At 42.1% G+C, this 15,683-nt stretch overlaps 1 protein-coding gene across 1 annotated transcript in view; it reads left to right on the top strand.

Annotated features, from left to right (window-relative positions):
* The first annotated feature begins 686 nt into the window (after window positions 1–686).
* The window catches only part of THEMIS (thymocyte selection associated), a 224,955-nt gene continuing 209,958 nt past the window's right edge, over window positions 687–15,683 (top strand). Inside the window, exon 1 of the mRNA XM_077162856.1 lies at window positions 687–870. The gene's annotated coding sequence lies outside the window, so the exon portion shown is untranslated. The remainder of the gene's footprint in view (window positions 871–15,683) is intronic.

The raw sequence follows: 15,683 nt of genomic DNA, 5'->3' as shown, positions 1-15,683 counted from the left end.
GAATGGTGCACAAAGCACACTGTTTAACCCAACTGGCATTTTTCTGGGTGCAGGAGCAGCACATTGGTTTACACTCCGCACCAGCTCCTTCACTCACCATTGCAGACAGGTATGGTGAGTGGCTGCAGTTCTGGGTAGAGGGACCTTGATTGGTGTCTGTATCTAACAGAATGTCATGCTGGGCCAGACTAATTGGACCGTGTCATCAGGAAGGAGCTGACAACCTAAGGAAGAGAAATGCACGCCTGAGGAAGGGTGACAAACAATGTGACCGTCCTCAGGCCTGTCATCTTGTGAAATTTCTAAGGGAGCTGTGGTAGGAAAATGTCAGGGTAACCAGGTAGCCTTGCCTTGCACAGTCCAAAGTAGCAGACAGAGCCCTAGACTTTGGGTTACCTCATTGGAATTTGGAGGAAACAGATACCACATTTGAGGGTAGGGCTTCCATCCACCTACCAGATAATTTGTAAGATTAACTGTTCCTAGATATTTAGAGCAAGAGAGGGTGGGCTAGCAGGTCCGGGCTGCTGCCTGAGCTGCCCGCTGGCCAGCAGACCAAGCAGTACTTGAAGCAGTGGTAGAAAGGGCTGTGGTTTGTAGCCAGCAAGTCCTAGTGGCCACATCACAACGCAGACATGGGGATCTGCAGAAAGGAATTTCCTTTCCTGCCAACCAGGACTCCCCTTTGTCACCCTGCTCTTGGTTTGCCACTCAGCATGGGCCGAATGGAACAGCTGACCATGGCGTGGTGTGAGAAAGCAGCTACGATAAGAGCAGAGCATTATGACGTTGGAGATGTGCAGCAGCATTCCGTTACTACATGGAGCTGGAGTCTGCAAGGCTGGTCTTGAGCAGGTTTGGAAACAACAGGTAAGTTTCCGGAGTGATTGACTCAGGTTCCCACCACCTCTGCTCCTGATTGGCGCTGCCTCTCTCGCCACTCCCACCTATGGCCTCATTGAGACCCTGAGCAAAAACTCCTGGTTTTGTTAGCTCGGGCCCAGCTGGCCTGTTGGCGCATCAGCACCATTTCCGCTCCTCCGCGACCTGCCCGCTTTGCAGGGTCTACAACAGGCGTTGAAAGCAGCAGCCTGTGGGACACATCCAGCCTGCCACCTGTTCTGTCCTGCCCCCAAGCCAAGAGTGCTTTTCACAGGTTTTAAATGGCTGGGGAAAAAAGCCACCAGAACACTATCTGAAATTGGTATTTTAATGTCTATGAGTGCTGCGGTGGCAAAACCTAAAATATTGATGATATGCCCTTTCTAGAAAAAGCTTAGTGGATCGTAATCCAGAACGCTGGGGACTCCACGGCCTGCTGTTGCCACCTGCAGATCTGATTCTGCCGACAAGAGGTGCTCCTGGGAGAGCGAGGGGGAAGGAGGGAAGCAGAAGGGGCTCCGGCGGCGAGTCCGGAGTGGCGTTTGGTGCTGGCAGAGGGCTGAGAGGAGCCTTTGCCAGCAGTGTCTGGGCAGCTTCTTGTGAGTCAGCGATTTAGGCCCAGCTGAGATTATAAATGATGCTGGCACTTGATCACTTTCTGAATTTGAGTGGCAATTTCCCCCCAGGCATCGTTCTTACTGCTCTTCCAAAGATTTGTAAGTATGCCAGTCACTCTATTTTCTCCCCAAACCCTGATTAAATCCACAAGGAAAGCAACAAATCAGAAAGGAAAACACACACATGCACAGCTGTGTGGGGGAAATGTGCATTCTGTGAGAGCATGTGATAGAGGCGTTTTCATCTATTGTGTAAGGTCAGGTCAGGTTTCCGCGAGGAAGAGAAAACTGACCTTAGACCTCAGGTCTGAAAGAATGAGAGTTAAATCAGGCAAAGGCCTGGAGCTTTCATGAATGGGATGTAATTGAGCCTTGACAGGAAGAGCACAATCCTATAAAGGGAAACCCAGCAATGGAGCAGAGAGAGAAGGGCAAGCTAAGGCTGGGAGGAGAGAGGGAAGCCGTGCAGTGCAGACTTCCAGGCTGTATTTTGGATTATGGGCTTTTTCCCACAAGCAGCGGGAATCACTGCTTTGTTGCTGGTCACGAAAGCTTTATGGAAGAGATGCCATGAGAAGTAGGGCTTGACAAAGGGGTAGAAGAATGAGAGAGGAGGGCACGCCCGCAGCGGGACACACGTGTTAGTGAATTGTGTATCAGCTGTTTTTACTGGAGCACAGCAGAGAGGAGATTAATTTAAAGGCGAGGTGTGGGGGACCTAACATGGCAGCAAGTGGGACTTTATTTTGTTGCCAATGAAAACTTATCCACACAACAAAAATAACACTCTCCTGGAGATGTTTTTGCAGGTGTGGTAAAACTTAAGCTGAAACACCAAAATTTGAATTTAGCCAAGAAATATTGTTAGCATTTGCTAATGGCAGTGTTTTGTGGTTCTTGAAGTGAGACAGAGGCTGAAAGATACCGGAAACTGGGGGGTTGGATAAAGACTTGGGTTGCGGCGTATTAGAAAAACCTGTTGTACAGTTTCCCTTTATGTCAGGCTAGTAGAAATAAAGGAAATAGATTTTGGCACTTTTGAACAGTACATGGGCTGTGTGTTACAGCACTTTTGAACAGCACAAATCGCTTCGGCTGTGTCTAGATACCTAGCTCTTGCGGTATTATAAGGAAGGCAAGGAAAAGGAGGTAAATGAAATCTGACACATAGGCCTTCAAATAACATGGAAGAATCATTTAAGTGCAAGTTTTAAAGTACTGCTCACTGTCTTAGAGAGAAAAACAACATCCACAAAATTAAGTAGACATTTCTAACAAGGCAAGTAAAAGCAAGCACCGTTCTAGTACAGTTTGCAAATGTTGCATGTCAGTTTTCCTGAAAAGAGACACTGAACTGGAGATTAATAAGCTGGGTTTTCTTGCAGAATGCTCTGGAGAACATCTGTGAGGGATGAGAGAAGCAGAATTAGGCAGAGGGGAGTGAACTGTGATGCAGTTGCAACAGAGACCTTTGGAAGTCTTTCAAGGAAACGTAGAGCTTGGCTGCCCCTTCATAGTGACCCCAGTGAGGTCAAGGAGGCCTGGTCTCTGCATCCCTGCCCGGAGCCATCATTAACTGCCCGGATGGAAGGGGGTAACCTGGGCCATGGAAGCTTCTGCGAGCCAACGGTGATTCCTGGAGATGGCTGCAGCTAAGAACTGTCAATAGTCAATACTTCTGGCAGCTGGGAGATGGATGTACTGGTCCAGCAGAGTTATCTGAGTGGTACATCACAGCATTCGCTACAGTTCTCCCCCAAGTATCTCTTGAATCCAATTATTGCACAAATTCACTATGTGAATTCCAAGGTTCTGGTTGGTCTCTTTTACTGGGGAGGAATATTGTTATAGGAGAAAGACGAATAGCACAAACTACCAACCTCACTGCTGCAGTGAATTTTAGGGATGTATGTCATTTTCTTCCTTTACTACCTGTTTCAGTTTGCCCAAGCTGCCAGAAAGCAATATACCAGAAATTGGTTGGCTTTTACAATGCGTATTTATTAGCTTACAAATTTACAGTTCTAAGCCTCTGAAACTATCCAATAATAAGATGATACCTTCTCTGAAGAAAGGCTGCAGGCATCTGGGACACCCCTGTCACACAGCTCATATCTCCTGGTCATTCTCTCCCAGTTTTTATTGCTTTCAGCATCTGGCTTCAGTGATTTCCTCTCTCAGCTTTTGTAGGTGTGTCCTAGTCTCTCAGCTTCTCTGAATTCCATCTCTTTACTTCCGTATGTGTTTTATCCCTCAAAAAAGAGTCCAGTAAAAGAATTAAGACCCACCTTGAATGGGGTGGGTCACAACTCAAATGAAATAACCTAACCAAAAAATCCCACCTACAATAGATCTGCACCCACAGGAATGGATTAAAAGTACATGGCCTTTTCTTGGATATATAATAGCTTCAAACCACCACCCTACCCCTTCTGGATTTTCTTCACCCTTGAATAATACCTCTGATGGTCCTGATGTCTTACAGAGTTGGGTGATGCAGACCCTCCTCCATGAGGGGTGAGAGCCCCTTGTCCACATGCATTTTACAAGCCATACTGATGTCTTGAAGATTTACTATCAATACTGGCCAGAGGAGAACTAACATGACCCAGTGGATCACCTGATGTCAAATGAATCCAACCTTTCCCCCACCATGAACCAATAGCCTTGTCTCCTCCTCATATTCAGGGTCAATTACACCTGTGAGAATGGTGACATTATTCCTTCTCTAATGATCTTAGTCTGAAGTGACCAGGATCCAACTTGGCTTAAAGTTTAATGGGACTATCGCTGTGTCATCTGGTGGAAGTGTTCCTCTTTGGGAACCAGAATCTCTAGAGCCTCAGAACCTAGAGCTGAAGGTTCAGGAAGCAAAATCCCAAGTGGGTCACTGTGATTGATGTTTGATGGGGCCACTTAGTTTCAGTACCCACATGATCTATGTATTGGGGTCACAGCACAATATAATTGATATTGATTTTGGGTGTTAGTCATGATATGAAGGATGGTGCCCCCTTATCCACACTATCAACAAGTTATTCCACTGATATATCACGCCAGTGGTTTCCAGTAAGTACGGAATGTGATAGAACCAGTGGTTCCATTGACCATGTGCTCACTCTTGAACTGTCTTTGCTTTAAAATGGGTACCTTGATTTTATTTTTTCTTATATAGGCTCACATGTTGGTAGATCAAACTCTATAAGTCTTTGGACAGTGGCGCTAGTTGAGGCTCTGCAAGCAGGGAAGGTAACCTATATCCAGAATTACTATTGATTCTGTTCAATATAAATCACTGATTATTCCACTATAGAAGGAATCCAGTGTAATCAACTGGCTACCAAGTGACTAATTCATCTCTTCAAAGGAGGGTATCATAATGAGCAGCTATTCATCAATTATCTGGGTAAATCTGTTCACCATGTTGTAGCTGGTGTTCTCTGTTATTAATGTGTCCTCTCCACTTGATCAATTCACATGCTTCTCCAAATATCCTTGTCTGCAATTCTCCTCATTTCAGGATCCTGGACAAATGGCCAAGCAATTTGCCATAGTCCATGAATCCACGTATATTTATATGACACAAAAACAGCTCTCTTTCCATACACAAGTGAATGACCAGGTATGCTGCCCAAAACTTTCCTGAGTATTATAATTTCTTCAAGCCACTGTCTTTTAAAGCTACCACTAACTGGGACTATAGTGGAATATCAGTCCATTTTCAGTTTATACCCGCTCATTGAACTGACTAATTTATGGATTCTCCTGGCCCTGTTTCTTCTATGTCTGCTGGTCATGAGAAATGTCTTATTTGGCTACAGCTGTTAGATAAGAGGGAGGTTCTCGTGCAACAGCAGTGGATGACATGGGAGTCTGAACCATCTAATTGTGCGATTGACTTGTTTGGATCACTTGCTCCAGATGATGCCATTGCCATCTAACAAGGGATTGATTACTGCTAGGCTGCCTGACCTTATGACTTTGTCAGTCTGATAGAACCCAAATCAAATCTGAGTTTGTCACTTCATGTCCCATAATCAGGCGCTCTGTTTCTATTAGGACCCAGAAACACACTAGGAACTATTTTGGGAATGATGCTTATTCTTCTGCTACAGTTAGCATTGTCCTGCTCCATGCTGTAATTCTCCTCTAGCTGATGGCCATAAACCTCACATGGCACCTTTTCCCACCAGAGATATCTGTAATGCAATTGATTCAGGTCTTCTGGTCAAACACATCTTATGGACCTGCTACATAGCCCGTCCCTGCTCTGGTCCCCACTCAAAGCCAGTAGGCTTTCAAATCCCTCAGGAATGAGTGTGGTTTATACTTTCTCCAGAAATGAAGAACTTCTGCTAGACATTGTCCTTCCTTTTACTTGAGAAGTACAAAATGATCTCTTGTTCTCTACTTTGGACAACTCTTTATTCTTTACTTTTTGATATCTCAGCCTGCCCCAGACCATTGGATTCAGAAAAACTTCACTGATGTGGCAGGTCACTTAATCTTTGTAGATTTTATCTCCCATCCTCTGGAATAAATATGAATTATTTACTAGGGCCTACAATGTACTTGCCACTTCTTGATCATCAGGTCACATTACCTTTTTTCATTCAACAGTGAACTAGTATAATCTTTTTCAGAATGTCCAAATGTCCAGGTCCCTTTGGACTATATTATAACAGAGGATGGTAGATACATTGTAGGTCTAAGTCAAGACATAAATATATGCTGTTGCTCACCCATGTAGATGTAAACTGTTCTTGCTCCTCTTTCCTGGTAGGGATACAAAGAATTAATTTGCCAGATTAGTGCCCACATACCATGTTTCTGAGGCTATGTTAATTAGTAAAGATAGCACAAATGGAATGCCAGCTATAATTGAGGCTAATATTTGGTTGAATTTTTGGTAACCACTGTTATCCTCCAAGATCTATATGGTTTTTGTAAGGGACAGATTGGTGATTTAAATGGAGATAAGTTAAAGGCTGCCACCCTTATATCCTCTAGGTATTTAAGGGTGACACTAATGCCTGTTATTTCCTAAAGTTGCAAATTTTTTAACAGATTAATTGAAACATAATTCATACATCATAAAATTCATGCATTGAAAGTACATACTTCGGTGCCTTTTAGTATATTCACAAAGTTGGGCAATGTTGTTTTTAACTTACTGTCTTAGGAGGAAATTTTGGAGGATTCCCCTAGGCCATCTCCATTACAATAGCTTTTACCTCACAGGCCCAGGAACCAGCGTGGTGATTCTGCCAGCTGACAAGATATCCATTTTGCTTAGATATTCAGAGTCAAGGGACAAGACAAATAGATTGGTTCATGGACTCAGTGGACCCACTGAGGGGAATCTGGGCCAGGAGTCTGTTTCTCACTTGTCCCCGACATGTTCTCAACCTAATGGTGGTAAGGCGTGAAGATACTTCCAACAGTCCTTGAGATATTTTCCAGCAGTTTCCTGAGCAATGATAATAGTTACTTTTGCAGAAGGTTAGGGGAAATTATTATCTATATATCTGACATGGTATTGCAGGTTTTTTCCTCATGGTAAACCAGCTTGTCTTTTAGTCAATGCATTACAGCTTTGGGAGTTGACTCAAGTCTGGAAATTGGTAATGAATAATGACTTGTAGTTGGGATGGTTACCCTCAGCTTACTGATAATGAACTATGATTTCTTTAGTTTCTTGTGTTGAACAGCCTTGCAGACTGCCCATTTTTCTTCTCTGGGAGGACCATATTTTATCAGCTGTCTCCATAGTTCTCTGTGGTTAGGTCCTGCCCATTTCCTTCACTTTGTCCTTTTCTGCTCATAGTGATGATTTCATCCACTTAATCACCTGTGATGATTAAGTACAACCACCTGGATTCTATTATTTAAGGGTCTTATTACCCCCATTGTTTTCAGGACACACAGTTCTGTAAAAAGCACATCCCATCAGGAACCCTCCAATAGGGTTCAGAAATGGCTGCTGCCTTTCTCCCAAGCACATTCCTTATCATTCTTGGTAAATGGAGTGTCCTCCAGGACTTCCCAAGGAATGTGGGCATTTGATGGTTTTCTTGCATTTATGTGTATTATAAAATCTAATATGCCCATTTTGAACTCTTTAATTCTTTCCCTCACTACTTTTCTTGACAGTTCTGATATTTCTACTTTCCTTAATATGGACAATTTCGGTTTGCTAAAGCTCCTGAAATGCAATATACCAGAAATGGATTGGCTTTTACAAAGGGGATTTATTAGGCTACAAATTTACAGTTTTTAAGTCCATGCAAATGTCCAAATTAAGATCAAGAGGAAGATACCTTGCCTTTGGCATCCAGCTTCCTCTGTTACATGGGAGGGCACATGGTGACGTCTGCTGGTCCCTTGCTGTTAGGTTCTGAAGCTCTCAGTGTCTGTTTCCAGTGGCTTCTCTCTGTCCATCTGTGGGTCCTTGCTTACTTCACCCTTCTGAGCTCTCTGTGTCCTGTGAGTCTCCTCTCAGTATCTCAAGAGCATCTCTGTCCCTCTGTGTCCTTCATGTGGTTTCATCCCTCCACTCTCTGTATTGGCTCACTCCAAAATGTCTCTTGGCATTTCTTTTCTTGCTCTAAATGTTTCTGGCTCTCTTCATAAAGGGCTCTAAAATTATTAATACCCAGTTGAATTGTGTGGGTCACACCTCCAGGAAACAATTTAATTTAAAGGTCTCACCCAACAATATGTCTGCCCCCACAAGAATGGATTAGAAGAACACGGTTTTTCTGGGGTACATAATAGTTTAAAACCATGCTTTTCCCCCCAGAATCATAGAGCTGATCTACTATTGTATTAGCACTGTCATCGGGGTCCTTGACAGCATATTAAATCTTCTATGGTAGAGTGATCCCTTATTAATAAACACTTCCTTACCCAAGTGTTTATTCCATGTCCCTGTCATAGCACTCTCAGGATCCAGGCTCAAATACACTCTCATTAATTTCCACCCATATATTGTTCTTAAGTTCGGCAGTGCCTTTGGTAAATAGTGTCTTTCTTCCCTTAGCAGGCCCAGCACTTTCACGGCCTTCATTTTATGATCCAATCATTGATAATTTCTTGTCAGTCAGGAGAGAGAAGGGCTATAAACTGAGTGGGCAATCTGTTGTCTTTCAAGTCAGTAACCAATGCTTTGTCTTTGAGTAAGTGACGTGTGCCATCAAGAGAGAGAGAAATGAATTATTTCTGCAGGCCAAGAAGGTTCAGGGGATTGTGAAGAGTCAACATCCATTAGTGCCCTGCCCTGGATATCCCCATTTCAAGTCTTTCAGTCTCACACTTTCTCCATCAGTGCCCTGACCTTGGGATGCCAGACCAGTCAGGGTGCAGGATGGAACCTGCTGTGGATCTCTGCTTCTCTTATAATTATTCCTGGGCCTGAGCCTCAGCTTTTTCTGCTCCTTGGTTGCAGGAAATGAGGGTCTGTGTGCTCTGAAGGCATCTCTCTGACTTTAACTCTTGAGCTTACACTGGTGATCAATCACTTCAATTTTTCATTGTCTTTTTCCAATTTGTCAACAGTCAAATTAACCATCTGACTCCACAATTCTTATATTATTTCCCCCAAATATCTCAAACTCCTAAGATAATGCACCTCCAGTGCATTCCCCCTTTATCAGTCTTTCCTCCCTGTTTTCTACTGATCAAAGTCCTAATAATTGCCCTGAAAGCACATGGCAGGGCTATGAATGCTCCACCTACCTGCAGTGATGGGGTCCTTGCTGCCACATGCTTGCAGTGGCTCTAGCTCCAAAAGCATATTTCTGAATTTGCTTCTTAGGAACCCTCCCAGCACCAGTACTCTCAAGCCAAATTCCACCACTCCCCTATAGAGTCTAAGACTCTTGAATTTGTAAGCAAGAGGTTTATTGAAAAGTGCTTTTATTGGGGAAAAACACAAGTGAGGAATGTAGGAGGTGCAATGGGGATACAGAGAAATTAAACAGAGAAGAGTCGCAACAAAGACCTCCATTGATCTTGTGGTAGTTTCTGGAGCTGGGATAGACCCTCAGAGTTATCTCAGTTGAGGTATGGAGGTCTAGAACTTGTTACAACAACACTAATGGGTAATGGGATTCCAGCTATCTTCAGGGAAGGGGCCTAACTTAAACTGAGGCAGCTTTCTTCGACCAAGGAAAATTTCTAGAGAGGGCTCAACTGGGAGCCTTTGGCAGCAACGTCCAAACAGCTGGGGTAATGAACTCTTAACTTTTATTTCAGTTGGGGTGCTAAACAAGTAATAATCAAAAGCCTGGAACCAATATATATTCAGAGAAAAGAAAACTATGCAAAATCTGTAATCTTATAATATTTGTATTACAAGAAGTAAGTGTAGAAATAAAAGAACAGAAACACTAAGCCTCTGGGGCCAGTCCACCTTTAATGATTAATATTTCCCCTCCAGCTAATTTTGACATTAAAGAAATTCCTACCCACCATACTGAGTTTGAAAACCCAGGAAAGACAGGCACTGAGAATTTTATAATAATTCCATAATCAACCTTGGGCAGAAGAAATTAATAAAAAATGACAGCTCTTGAGTTAAGGAACTCTGGGTTCTTAAGGAAACACAGGGGATCAACTCTCTGATACTTCATCTCAACTACTTTTGAGGTATTTTAACTAATTTTCTTTTGCCACTCAAGGCATCCTTTTACATACATATTAGAGAAGCATAGACTGGTTCGGGACTTCCTTGGTTCAAGCCCTGTCTCTGCCACCTACTACCTGGATGACAGACAAGTTTCTTAATCTGTCTATATCTCAGTTTCCCATCTTTACAATGGGACTCATAATACAATTTACATCAGGGGTTGGTTGTTAGGATTAAATGAGATAAGTAAAGTATTTTTTATAGTGGCTGGTATCATGAGTTAGTGACCCTGGTTATTGTTTTGTCACCTAAGAGGGTGTTTTGCTGACCCTTCATTCATAATTTTGATAATCTCATGGTCTCTTAGCAGATGGACATTCCATTACTGTAACTTCTCTATTAAGGTGGTCTTTAGGGTATATTTAAGATTCCACATATGGTCAATGAAACAGATACAAATGGTTGACAAAGATTAAGTGTAGAGTCTATTCCAAAAGTAACCCATTTATGCTGGAACTGAAGCTAAAACCTAGGACTTTGGTACTAAAGTAGAAAGCAGAGATTCCCAACCCATTTACACCAGGTCTGAAGCTGAAAACCTAGGACCAGATCTTTGTACCAAAATGGAGTACAAGAATTACCAGTCCAGATTTTGCAATATCTCAGTGTCTTTAGAGATCATGAGGATTATTTCATATTCATTTTTTTATTGTGAAATAGAACATATATACAAAAAAGCAATAAATGTCTAGGTACATTCTAACAAGTAGTTATAGAGCAGACTTTAAAGTTTGGTATGGGTTACAGTTTCCACGATTTTTTGTTTTTTCTTCTAGCTGCTGCAAGACACCAGAAATGTCATATAATGATTCAGCAGTCATACTCATTTGTTAAATCCTATCTTCTCTATTATACTCCTCCTTTTCTTTAAATTTTATATGTGTATTAAAGCAATAAATTTCAAAATATATTGCAAAAATCAGTTGTAGAATAGATTTCAGAGTTTGGTATGAGTTACAAGTTCACAATTTTAGGTTTTTATTTCTAGCTGCTCTAAGGTACTGGAGGCTAAAAGAAACTTTTTCATGTTGGAAGTGGCTATTGATAATATGGGATGAGGAATGGAATTAGTTGATGTACTGGAAGGGCTGGCCTCTGCATTTCAGGACTTATCTGGTCAGGGACCCATTGGAGGTTGTAGGTTTTGGAGAGTTGCCCTTGTGTATGGAACCTTTGTAGAATCTTGTATAATACACCAGGTGTTCTTTAGGGCTGGCAGGAATGGTTTTGGTTGGGGTTTGGCAAGTTATGATAGTAGCAATGTCTAACTGAAGCTTGGGTAAGAGTGACCTCCAGAGTAGCCTCTCGACTCTGTTTGAACTCTCTCAGCCTCTGATACCTTATTTGTTACACTTCTTTTCCCCCTTTTGGTCAGAATGGCATTGTTGATCCCACAGTGCTAGGGTCAGGCTCATCCCTGGGAGTCACCTCCCATGTTTCCAAGGAGACTTTCACCCCTGGATGTCATGTCCCATGTAGGAGGGAGGGCAATGATTTCACTTGCAGAGTTGGGCTTAGAGAGAGAAAGACTACATCTGAGCAACAAAAGAGGTCCTCTGAAATAACTCTTAGGCAGACCTATAGGTAGGCTAAGCTTCACAAGAGCGAGCCTCAAGATCAAGGGCTTGGCCTATTGGTTTGGGTGTCTCTAATGTTTAGCACTGTATCTGGGGTTTCCCCAGTGTACATAGTCCTTTTAATTATGTATTTTCTTATATATAAAGGCTATAGGTAGTATGACTATTATAATTACAAATTGTTTAAAGTATAATCCATTTCTGGTTAAGGTACAAGCTGTTTCTCCAGCAACACTTTCAACATGTTTGGTTTGAGCTTGCCTTCTTCATTTCAATGATTTCTAGAACATATCGATCATATAGTTTTCAGGTTACTTTTAATTAAAAGAAGATTATGTATGAAAAGCTCCAGACATGAAACGTCATACTATGACATTAAATCATAGTCCAGTTAAAAGCATCTGCATTCCCTCTCCCAGTGAAGGCTGATCATGGGCTTGTGAAGCAATACTGGTGGAGAGCCTGTTCTTTCTCTCTCCCTCCCTCCCACTGGTGTAAGAGCAATCCAAAGAAGCACTGTGAGAGAGAGTAGAGGTTAGAACAAAGGGTGCAATCTTCTCATTCATTTATTTTTACTTTGGCTCTTTCATCTTCCCTGGACCACCACTGGTAAGCAGTCTGTTAATGCCTTCTCTGGGACAGATATCCAGATGCCAGCTTGAGCTGCATTTGGTTCCTCAGAGAATCTGTGAGGACTTCTGCACAATACAGTTTATTAATATGGATGTTATTTCTTTCTGGTTAATTTCTGGCCATGTCCAACTCAGATCCTACACGTGATGTATTTGTTCCATGGCTATTCACTGTTGAGCTACAACAGCCCCAGCAGTCCGCCTTCATAGATGAGGACCCTCAACATGCATTAACCCTGGCTCGTTCATGGCAAACTGTAGGGTGTGATGCTGTCTTTTGCTCCTGTCTTCCGTCCCTGATATCAGAGGTCACTCCAGCTATCAATTCAGTTTCAACATTCTCCAGGTTAAACTGCTGAGGGTTCTCTCATTGCCCCTCACCCTAGTATTAGCTAAGGAAGATCTGTTAGTTTCTGAAGCTCGCAAGTATGGGGCCAGCAGATGGATTGATCATTTCAAGGTTGTTCTTTTGAGCAAGGAAGCAAGGGATGGTAGTGGGGTAGGAGAGGGGGAGGGGAATAGGGAAGCCATAACCCTCTCTACCAACTTAGCACAAGGAGTTCCTGCAAAGACAATTACTTTATTTCTATGAAATGCCCTCCAAATTTCTAGTCTTTTTAAAAAGTACATTGGAACGGATGATGGTCTGACGATGGCAGGACCACTTGACAAACCTTCTAATAAGTCCTACACCCATGTGTACGTTGGTTATTTGGTCAGAATTATAAAAGATCAGGAGAAGTCCAAAGTAGCATCCTGTTACACATCTGCAGGGACATTGGATAATTAATTACTGTCTCTGTACTTCAGTTTTCTCATCTGTAACTGTGGGGGATAATAGTATCTACTTCTAGAGTTGTTTGGGGCTTAAGTAAGGTGACATGCAAAATCCAAATCTATTTCATCCAATTTTTAACTTATAGAAAGAAATCAATCAATGGTAGTTATTATCAATATTTTATATTTATTTAACTATAAATAGATGTTGACAGAGTGTGTACCTATTCATTTAGTCAAATGTATATACCAAACACTTCACTGTTATAGGTGCTTTGGGAAGGATAACGAATAAAATAAACAGCTATTATGGAGCTTACATGGGCACAGCAAACAATAAACAACAAAGTAAAGTATATAATGTGTCAGATAAAGATTAGTGTTATGGGGAAAACATTAGTGTGCATTAAGAGTGGGCAGGAACTGTTATTTTTAAGTGACAGAATGATTCACTTGTGCGGTGACATTTCAATGGAGATATGAGGTAAAGGACATCACTCAGTATGTTAGGAGATGTGTTATTACATTTAGCACTGTATCTCCAAAAGCTTGGTATTATTTATAACTCAAACAGATAAATATCTGTTATACCCAATGAAGAAATATTAGCCTATATTTGTTGGATCAATTCACTTTTTCAGGAGAGAGTTTATACTATGTATAAACATTTTGTGTTGCCTAAACTGGAAATCTTTTAATTTATTTTTTTTCTTTTAGCATAGCTTGTACTTGTTTGTTGAAAGCTGGTTGTGGGGTATCGGATAATAAGAAATAAGGTCAAAGGGCATTACTGTGAGGATTTATGTCGGTCTGGCTAGGTGCTGGGCCGGGCTTATTGCCTGCTGTTGCCCTAGGAGAAGAGGCTTCAGATGCCTCTGGTGTCCTGGCCTCTGTCTCCCTGATGGCCTTGGGCTTCCCTAGGACCTGCTCCTTACATGTGGCTTCCCACCATATGCAGAGCTGTTGTATGGCACCCTGTTGATGTGCTGATCAGGTGTGAGGGATGGGGAGCAATCTAGAATCTTATGATTCAGTCTTGGACTTTTAGCAGCCTGGGGTCCTGGGATAAAACCATCTCAAGTGTTTCTTAGCTTTTCTTCTACCCCCTAGATGAGACAAGATGGCTTGAGGAGGCTGGAATCTGGGAAATTCCCTTCTTCTAGCTGGGATAAGGCTTGGGAACAACATTTCCCCTGGAGCATCTTTGTTATGGAGAATGCTCTGGCTCTATGACCCCTCTCCCTGCCACGGTCAGGAGGCAGGAATTCTTGGCTCTTCGCCATGAGAACCTAGTGGGGTACCTGGAGGCAAAACCCAAGAAAGCCTGGGGACAAGCGCTTATCTTTTTTTAATGCAATTATTTAGTGGATATGGCCTACGTACAGTTGTGCATAAATCATAATTGTGCAGCTTGATACATTTTCACAAAATGTCTGCGTGACCAGCCACCAGACCAGGAAAAGAGAGCTAGCAGCCCAAACCCACAGGACCACATGTCGCCACCCTCTCCAAGGCAACCGCAGCCACCTTCTAGCAGCACAGATTGCTTTTGCTTGTTTTTGAACTTTATACAAATGGCATCAAATAGAAGGAATTCTTTTGTGTCTGACTTCTTCCAAACAGCATTATGTTTGTGAGATTAAATTGGGTTAGTGCACATGGAAATAGTTCACCTATCCTCATTACTGCTTTGCTTTTCATTATATGAGCCTGCCACAGTTCATTTGTCCATCCTACTGTGACATCCATTTGGATTGTTTGCAGTTTTCACCCATTCAGAATTGTGCTCCTGTACATGAGAGTATATGGCTTTTTGTGAACATGTATACACATCTCTGCTAAATATATACCTAGGAGTTGCCATTAGTAGATACTGATTGCACTCCAGCAGTGTTTGAGAGTTCCAATCACTCCACATGCTTGCTAACACTTAGTATTGTCATTATTTTTCATTTTAGCCATTTTTGTGGGTGTGATGCAAAAGGAGCCTGTCTGTTATGAGTATTGGCTGCTTTGACAGTCCTGAACCCCAAGTTGTGTCTCTCCAACACCTTGAAATTGCCAAAAGATAACAGAGTTCTTTGCCTTTTGTAGAGGCCTTCTCACTAAACCAATGTCCAGATTCCTAGTCTCTCATCAGGCTCAGACAGTGGCAAATGCCCTGAAGAAAATATATGTTTTCCTTCCTTCTAGTGTCTTAGGTCTTCAAGTTCTGCCTCAGCTGTTTCCCAAAGTCTTCTATATATGTAGAATTATATATATATATATATAATTTTCTCCAACTGCTCTAGCTATTCCTGGTAGCAGGTTTGATCTGCCACAAGCTATGCCATCATAGACAGAAGGGGAAATCAAGGTCTTATTTGATGTGCTCTTATTCATTTATTCCTGGGAAAACTTGCAAGGTCTTCTCTGGAAGAAAAAAGGGTCTTTAGTATTTTGTGTTTATTTCATTCATTTTTTAGTGAGAAGATTCTAGTCAATGTAATCTCCAAAGATTATTACTCTT

This window comes from Tamandua tetradactyla, chromosome 5, assembly GCF_023851605.1.
Source record: "Tamandua tetradactyla isolate mTamTet1 chromosome 5, mTamTet1.pri, whole genome shotgun sequence".
In the NCBI taxonomy this organism is placed as follows: Eukaryota; Metazoa; Chordata; class Mammalia; order Pilosa; family Myrmecophagidae; genus Tamandua; species Tamandua tetradactyla.
Note: the sequence above shows the minus strand (reverse complement) of the source record. Positions and strands in the feature narration are given on the sequence as shown.